This window comes from Chiloscyllium punctatum, chromosome 52 (assembly GCF_047496795.1).
Source record: "Chiloscyllium punctatum isolate Juve2018m chromosome 52, sChiPun1.3, whole genome shotgun sequence".
NCBI lineage: Eukaryota > Metazoa > Chordata > Chondrichthyes > Orectolobiformes > Hemiscylliidae > Chiloscyllium > Chiloscyllium punctatum.
The window spans coordinates 13,427,421-13,436,429 of NC_092790.1; the positions used below are offsets into that span (position 1 = coordinate 13,427,421).

At 44.4% G+C, this 9,009-nt stretch overlaps 1 long non-coding RNA gene across 1 annotated transcript; it reads left to right on the forward strand.

Annotated features, from left to right (window-relative positions):
• The first annotated feature begins 274 nt into the window (after positions 1 to 274).
• Positions 275 to 4,412, forward strand: LOC140470805 (uncharacterized). Its single transcript, XR_011956727.1, has 3 exons — positions 275 to 636; positions 1,394 to 1,475; positions 3,035 to 4,412. It is a non-coding gene; the product is annotated as an uncharacterized lncRNA (long non-coding RNA).
• Positions 4,413 to 9,009: the final 4,597 nt, after the last annotated feature.

Below are 9,009 nucleotides of genomic sequence, written 5' to 3' on the forward strand. Positions count from 1 at the left end.
TTATCTATACTGTGGGAATACTTGCCATGATAAAATCATTAGCCACGGTAAACAGCAACAAAGTGAACCAACCACTCGAAATGTTCGCTGCCGTACAACAAAACACGGTATTAGTACATTTTTGGAATCGAATTAATTTGAAAATCGCGATATATGTGAAATAACTGGCAACATCACATTGTGCTTTCCCTATGCGCTGCCTTCCCCGTCCTAAGGTTTCCGCTCTCTATTGGGGGGTTTGGGTGGCTCTGAAAAGAGCCTTTGGGTTCGCTGGAAAAGGGTCGCTTTATGATCAGCCGCCGAATCCATAGAGAGTGCGGCCCTGGCGTTTCAGAGCATACTTCTGGATTAGAGTGATGCTGGAAAAGCTCACTCCAGCCCCAACTGTATCTGGGACTGAACCTTTTCTCCCCAAAACTGACTTGTTCCTGAGCAGAGGAGCGCATGCGTGAGGCCCTCCCCCAGCGCTGCCATTGAGGAGCATTTACTCATTGAGTGCAAGAGGTTTGTTTGAAACAGACCGCAATGGAGAGATCAGCGCCCAGGGAAGTGAGGGAACAGCAGGCTCCTTCCAGCAGCACATCGGGATGGGAGCCTGGGACACAGAGGGGGCTCCGAGACCGGGATTGTTTCGGGGTGAGTTCAGGGAGAACCGGGGGCTGTTTGTAAGAGGCCGAGCGGAGCAGGAACTAGTCCCGGAACTTGGAGTGAGCGGGCTGGGGGGGAAGAGAGAGGCCTTTCTCGGGCTGTGTGTGGGCCTGCTGAGGGAGGGAGAGCGGGAAGAAGCTGCTGTGGTACTTTCTTGTGATTTGCAATCCTCTGAGTCCTGTTTTAATTTAATTCTGTTTCCCGCTATTCCTAGAGGTTGTGTGGACCAGCTGTGATACTCTAGTAAAAGGACATACACGGGGGTCTTGGTAAAAACATTAGAAATAGCGCTGTTTTTCCTCTTTCCAATAGGTAGTTGGATATTGAACTGTGTAAGCATCCTGGTGGTTGAGTCTTCCCATTCATGGTGCTGGGCAGTTGTTGCTCAGTTTCTGGATCCCACTCAATTCGTATCAAGTTAAAAATCGCACAACACCAGGTTATAGTCCAACAGGTTTATTTGGAAGCACCTCATATTGTGTGATTTTTAACATTGTACACGCCAGTCCAACACCAGCATCTCTAAATCAATTGGTATTAAATCACATGAAAAACAAACACAATCCCCAGACAAGGAGCAACTCAGGGGAATAATGGAATCAGATCTGTGCTTCTGACTAAGTTTAAAGAAAAAAAAACAACACACATCCTAATGAAGATACAATGATTGTGACAATGATCATTTCAATATTGCCAGACTAGCCTCATGTTGATTTACAGGTGGTGTTCCTGTGTTTTCCTCCAGAAAAACACCCGAGGGACGAAGACACTGTAATACTTCCTCAGTTCAAAGCAAGGAGTGACCAGCTGCCTCTAACAAACAGAAGGTATGTAGCCCATTGACGTTTACACAACAATGTTGGAGATAGGTAAAACTGAGTCCTCATCCAAAATAGACATTCAGGAACAGCATTGAAATCTACAATTATTAAGAGCATTTTCAAAGTTACAATGATGATAGACAATTAGGCCATTGTTTCAACAACTATCCGTGAAGGAGGGGTGAAGTACAGAGATGGAGGGAAACTGTGTTCACTGACCGGGCAAGAGTTACTGAAGAGTTGTCGAGTTAGAGAGACGTATAGCATGGAAACAGACCCTTCAGTCTAACTTGTCCATGCCAACGAGATATCCTAACCTAATCTAGTCCCTTTTGGCAGCACTTAGCCCATCTATCTCTAAACCCTTCCTATTCATATTGTTAAAGTACAGATTTGAGACAGACCAGGGAATCCCTTATGGACTCAGACCTATGAGCCTCACTTGGTTCATCCTGGAGCTCATATTCTTTGTAAGAGGTTTTTATTCCAGACTACAAACAGTTTAGTTTAATTTTAGCCTTCCCCTTTATTTACGAATAGCATCACTGTTACAACGTGCCGGCCCCGTAGCTCAGGGGTTAGAGCACTGGTCTTGTAAACCAGGGGTCGCGAGTTCAAATCTTGGGCAGCACAGTGGTTAGCACTGCTGCCTCACAGCGCCGGAGACCAGGGTTCAATTCCCACCTCAGGTGACTGACTGTGTGGAGATTGCACGTTCTCCCCGTGTCTGCGTGGGTTTTCTCCGGGTGCTCCGGTTTCCTCCCACAGTCCAAAGATGTGCAGGTCAGGTGAATTGGCCATGCTAAATTGCCCTAGTGTTAGGTAAGGGGTAAATGTAGGGGTATGGGTGGGTTGCGCTTTGGCGGGTCGGTGTGGACTTGTTGGGCCGAAGGGCCTGTTTCCACACTGTAATGTAAAAGCTAATCTAAACGCCACATTATCACCTATAAGCCAGGCTAGCTGAGGGTCTAAAACCTTAGAAAAGTAGGAGACCAGCTCTTCCTTTAGAGCCCTCGTAGGTGATTCCACTCTTCTGTCTGAAACAGGCTTCCTTTTTCCAAACGTTGACAAAAATCACTGCATGTTCTTAATTAGACAGACAGTGGAAAGGCAACAATTCATAACAGGAGTTAATTAACAGGTCTGTATGCACTTAACTGATCACTCCTGTAGGCCCTCAACCATCCATCAGGTGGGAAAAACAGATCCAGCCAAGTCCTTGCCTGTTGGTGAGGTAAATCCCTGTCATAAAGAGGTCCCAGTCTAAACTAAGTGGAAAAGGTCATAAGGTAACCTTGCACAGCTCGCATGTCAGATATCATTGTTTTACAAAATGCCATCTTAGCGAGGACGGCGAGCTTTGACTATAAAATGGCTTTCTGACGGATTGTGTCAGAATCTCTTCAATGATCGGTTTAGAATAATTTTTATGCTAGGAGCAGACTCCTGCTTTTTATCTTAAATACAAAATCATTCTACCTGAGGCTGAAAAGTTACATTTTAAATGATTCATTAGTCTCAAATTAAACATGCTTTCTTTTCACGGTTTTGTTTCAAATTCAAAGAAGACAGAAGATCTGATGAGTTAGAATTGACAGTGGGGCAGTCCTGGTGTGTAAGAACACCAAGTAAGTTAAAACTTCATCAATATTACATTTTAGAGTTTGCATTTCATAATTGGCAATGGCTGCTCGAAATCATTATAAAGTCCCAAAATGCAAATAAATTCAAAACATTCATCTCTCTCTCCCTCGACATATATACACACACACACACACGTAATAAGAGTCCATTATAATTGATAGGACCTGACCGTGTATTAAAATGCTTTTGACGTGCTTCTGAGATGATACAAAGTTTCCGATATCGCAATGAAATGCTGTCATTTATTTCATAAGTTAACAACTGTGCATGTTATTACTGTATCCTTTTTACACAGATTCATTGATGTTAAGACAAATATTCTTAATTGCTTTAGAGCATCCTGTTATCACTTGGTGAGAACAGATGTTTTTTTATCTTCTGCACATCTTAGTTTCCCCCTTTTGTGGCTTGATGCCTCTCTGCCTGCCCTGTTTATTTTCTTGTGTTCTATAATTCAACATTACATTTAGTCTAAGTATTAAAGGACACGTTTTAAGGCTTTCTCATTATACTCACTCAGATGCCTTTTAACTGTTGTAATTTTCCCTGGCTCCACCACTTCTCCATGCGCCTTATGATTTTATAAACTTCTATAAGATCACTCTCCAGGGAAAACAGTTCCAGCCTGTTCAGCCTCTGCACACAGCTCAAATTCTCCAACCGGGATGAAGCATATTTACATGGAGTTTATCTGTGACTGAGAAGGACAGAATTAATCCTTTACTGAATAGTTGTCACATATAGAGATGACATTTAAATAATGTGAATTTCAAACAGACAATCTATACAGGTAGCTCATGTGCTATACTCGCAACACGTCCTTTCTATAACCCACTGGCAATACAACTTGATAAATGTCTGCCCATTTCTCATCTGCCTGAATGTGATATTCTCCATTTCCTCATTAAGACATCATTTTTAAGATAATAACAATCAGGGATACATTTGGATTCGTTTTGTGTTTGCCTTTTGATACAATTGCTTCAAATTTTCAACTTTTTGCTGTAACTCTGTTAATTTCCGTGAGCTAAAGTGTCCGCTTTGTCATCTGTTTCTGGTTTGTCTCAACTATCTGATCAAACAGGTTCTCTGCTAATTTCCCTTCAACTTTCTTATCTGTACTCTTTGACTTTCCTGCTTCAACTGGTGACTTTGTGACCTCGTTACCACACAGTCAGGCAACATCCCAGGATGTGTGTCCTGCAGTAGTCCAGTTGTCTGAATTTCTATTGGTTTTTCAACCACAGTCGGCACTCCCACCAGTGAGGAGAAAGTGAGGACTGCAGATGCTGGAGATCAGAGCTGAAAATGTGTTGCGGGAAAAGTGCAGCAGGTCAGGCAGCATCCAAGGAACAGGAGAATCAACGTTTCGGGCATAAGCCTTACTTCAGGAGGGCTTATGCCCGAAACGTCAATTCTCCTGTTCCTTGGATGCTGCCTGACCTGCTGCACTTTTCCAGCAACACATTTTCAACTCCCACCAGTGAATCAGCAACATCATTAGCAAGGACAAATTGTCTTCCCAGAGCTGAAAGTTTGTCCAGTACTCCTACTATGACTTCTCCCCTCTTCACTCGACACCAACCTCTCTTTTTACAACTGACCATTTCTTATGTCAATGTGAATTCCCGTTACTCATATCTTTTCTGGCAATAGTCCTTCAGAGGGACATATATCCTCATCTTTTTGCATCACAGATTGAGAGGATCCTTGTATCTCTCAATATTGTTACCTCTTTACCTGCTGCTTCTGGTCTATGCGAGTAAACTTTACCTTCACAGTGTATGGTTTAAGAAGATCTGGCACTTCATCCATAAACAGCCTACTACCAGCTTGTACATTCTGGTGCAGCGTTCTCATCTCCGCAGTGCTCTCTGTTACCTCCAACAAAATTCACTGGCTTATCCTGATTTCTGGCTTCTTGGTGCTTTTCCTCACCCATCAACACTGATTTCATGTGGCCTACTTTATTGAAAACACCAGAGATGTTTTACTTGTCTTTCCCCTTCAAGGTTTTCCTTTTTACCCTGTAGTAAATCATCCTTTTGACCTTTCTAGAGATCTACTTTTCCCTTTCCACGTGAGAATTTCTCTTATCCACAATTATTATCCGTCATGGATTGAAATTGATTTTGGCAGCCCAAATTTGATTTATTGATCAACTCAATCATCAGCCATTTCTGATGCCAGTCTTGCTGGTTTAACTCTCTGCTCTTACACATGAGTTGTCATTACTTCAGGAAGTGAATTTTTGAACTCCTGTCTAAGTGCCAATTTCCAAAGATCAGGCTCCCTCTTTCTTCTTTTCCTCTCTTTCCTTTTCTCTCTCTTCTCCCTCTCTTCTGCTTTTAATCGTAATTCAAACTATTTTATTTTCGGTTGCCCTTTCCTTGACTTTTGCCTCTAACTCGAGTTTTTGAATTTTCAATTGAATGTTAGCCATCCCTAAAGATTTTGATCGTGTTTCCAGCAAATTTAAGCGTTGAGCTATTACTCTCATTATCCCCCTTTTCCTCGTGGATGGAGGCAGGTTGAGCTCCAGCTTGTCTGCTAATTCCAGCAGTTTGGTCTTAGTATGTAAGTGTACAGGTCCCTAAGGAAAGAAGGGGCTGTTAAGAAGGCACATGTAATGCTGTCCCTCATTGGCAGAGGGGTAAATACGAAAATAGAGAAGTAATAAATGAAACTATATGAGGCACTGGCGGTTATAACAAGAGTAATGTCATTGCTCTGGGGAGAGTGTAGAGGAGATTTACTAGAATGTTGCCAGGGCTGGTGAACTGTAGCTATCAGGAGAGGTCGGGGTTGTATTCTTTTTCTGTTGTTATCTATATTCAAATTTCTTCAGAAGTAATAAAGTGTAGCCAGGTTGGGAGGAGTCTATGATTATGTTGGCTGCTTTCCTGAGGCAGTGGGAAATGTAGGTGGAGTCAGTGGATGGAAAGTTAGCTTGTGTGATAGACTTACAAGAACCAGGTACCAGGGACGATCAACTCCAACGATGATGATACTGAAAGATGTCCTGGACTATGCTCCCTTGGAGAAGCAGAGAGAGAGAGGGATGTGTTCAAAATCGCGAGCAGGGGTTGGACAGAGTCAATAGGGAGAAGCTGTTCCTGTTGACAAAAGGAACCAAACTGAGAGTGAGTGGGTGGGGGAACTCAGATTTATAGACGCAAAGCAATTTGGGGATGAAACATGAAGAATAAACCTTTTCACCCAGCGAGTAGTTTGGGTGTAGAGTGCACTGCCTGGAAATGTGTTGGAGGTAGGTTCAATGGGGAAGGGGAGTTGGACAGAAATGGGCTGCACAAGAGTAGTGGACAGTTTGGAAGAATGTTACAGATTGCTGGTGGACTTGGATAAACTGTAGAATTGGGCCAAGAGGTGGCAAATGGATTTCAGTGCAGCTGTGAGGTGATTTACTTTGGGAAGAAGAACAGGAATGCAGACTACTGGGTCAATAGAAATATTCGCAGTAGTGTGGATGTACAGAGGGATCTTGGAGTCCATGTACATAGATCCCTGAAAGTTGTCACCCAGGTTGATAGTGCAGTTAAGAAGACATACAGCATTTTAGACTTCAGTGGTAGAGGGATTGAGTTCCAGAACTGCAATATCATGCTGCAACCATACAAAATGCGACCATAATTGGAATATTGTGTACAGTTCTGGTCGCCATATTTCGGGAAGGATGTGGAAGCATTGGGAAAGAAGCCAAGGAGATTTACCAGGATGCTGCCTGGTCTGGAGGGAAGGTCTTATGAGGAACAGCTGAGAGACTTGGGTCTGTTCTCGTTGGCAAGAAGGAAGCAAAGAGGGGCTTTGATAGAGACACACCAAATGATCTGAGGATTAGATAAGGTAGCCAGTGAAAGTCTTTTTACAAGGATGATGATGTCAGCTTGTACGAGGGGGCATAACTATAAACTGAAGGGTGATAAATTTAAGACCGATATCAGAGGCAGGTTCTTTACTCAGAGAGTGGTAAAGGTGTGGAATGCCCTACCTGCTGATGTAGTCAACTCAGCCAATGTAACAAAGCCACATTAGGGAGATTTCAACAATCCTTGGATAAGCACATGTATGATGATGGAATAGTGTAGGGGGATGAGCTGAGAATAGTTCACAGGTCGGCGCAACATTGAGAGCCGAAGGGCCTGTTCTGCGCTATATTGTTCTATCTTCTATATCCGGCCCAATTTAGGATGTTGACCCGTGTGACATCTAACCTAGTTTAGGATGAGGCCCAACTAAGGATGAAGTCCAGTTTAGGTGAGGCCAAATTTACAAAGGGGCCCACTTTACATTTGGGCCAAGTTTACAATCTGAACAAAATGTGTGGGACGTTCCCCTTAGAGTGAGGCCCAGTTTAGGGTGATTAGATTAGATTAGATTAGATTACTTAGTGTGGAAACAGGCCCTTCGGCCCAACAAGTCCACACCGCACCCGCCGAAGCGCAACTCACCCATACCCCTACAACTACACCTTACCTAACACTACGGGCAATTTCGAATGGCCAATTCACCTGACCTGCACATCTTTGGAGTGTGGGAGGAAACCGGAGCACCCGGAGGAAACCCACACACACATGAGGAGAACGTGCAAACTCCACACAGAGAGTCGCCTGAGGCGGGAATTCAACCTGGATCTCCGGCGCTGTGAGGCAGCAGTGCTAACCACTGTGCCACCGTGCCGCCCATCACTGTGTTGCCTCGTTTGGGATGCGGCCCATTTAGGGTGAGGCTCTCGAAGGGATGTGGCTGAGTTTAGGGTGAGGCCCAGCTTGGTATTTGCCCAGTTTAGCACGAGGCCCACTTTGGGATGTGATCTAGTTTAGTGTGAGGCTCAGTCTCAGATGTGACTCAGTTTAGGTTGTCGCCCACTTTGGAATGTGGCCCAGTTTAGAGTGAGTCTAAATATGGGATGTGTCCAATCTATAATTAATGCAAATTGTGATGTGGCCCAATGTAGGGTGAGGCCTAGTTGAAGATGTGGCCCAGCTTAGGCTGAAGCCCACTTTGGGATGTGGCCCAGTTTAGGGTGCTGTCCAGTGGGGCTGTGGCCCAGTTTAGATTGAGGCCCAGTTTTAGATGTGTTACAGTTTAGGATGTGGCCCAGTTTAGAATGAGACCCACTTTGGGATATGGCCAATTGTTAGTGTGCAGCCCAATTTGGGAAGTTGCCCAGTTTAGGTTGAAGCACAGTTTCTGATGTGCCTCTGTTTAGGGTGAGGACCAGTTTGTGAGGTGACTCCGTTTATGCTGAGGACCAGTTTGGGATGTGGCCCAATTTAGGGTGAGGCTCAATTTGGGATGTGACCCAGTTTAGGCTGAGTCCCAGTTTAAGATGAGGTCCAGTTCAGTATGAGGCCTGGTTTGGGATGAGACACACTCTTGGATGAGGCCCACTTTAAGTTGTGGCATGGTTTATAGTGAGTCCCAATTTAGGATGGGCCCAGTCTCCGATGAAGCTCAATTTTGGATGATACCCAGCTTCGTATGAGGTGCAATTTAGGATGAGGCCCAGTGTAATATCTGGCCCAATTTAGGATGAGGCCAAGTGTGACATCTGGCCCTGTTTAGAATTAGGCACAATGTAGGATGAGGTCAACTTTACGAATGGGTGCACTTTACATTTGGGACAAAATTACAATCTGAAAACAAAATTTCTGTGAGGCTCACCTTACAGTCAGGCCCAGGTTGGGATGTGGCTCAATTTATGTTGATGCCCAAGTTAGGATCTAGCCTAGTTCAGGGTGAAGCCCAGTTTGGTATCTGGCCCAGTTCAAGGTGAGATCCAGTTTGAGCTGTGGCCCAGTTTAGGTTGAGGCCCTGTTTGGAATGAGGCCCCATTTTGGGATGTCGCCCAGTTTGGTATCTGGCCCAGTTTAGG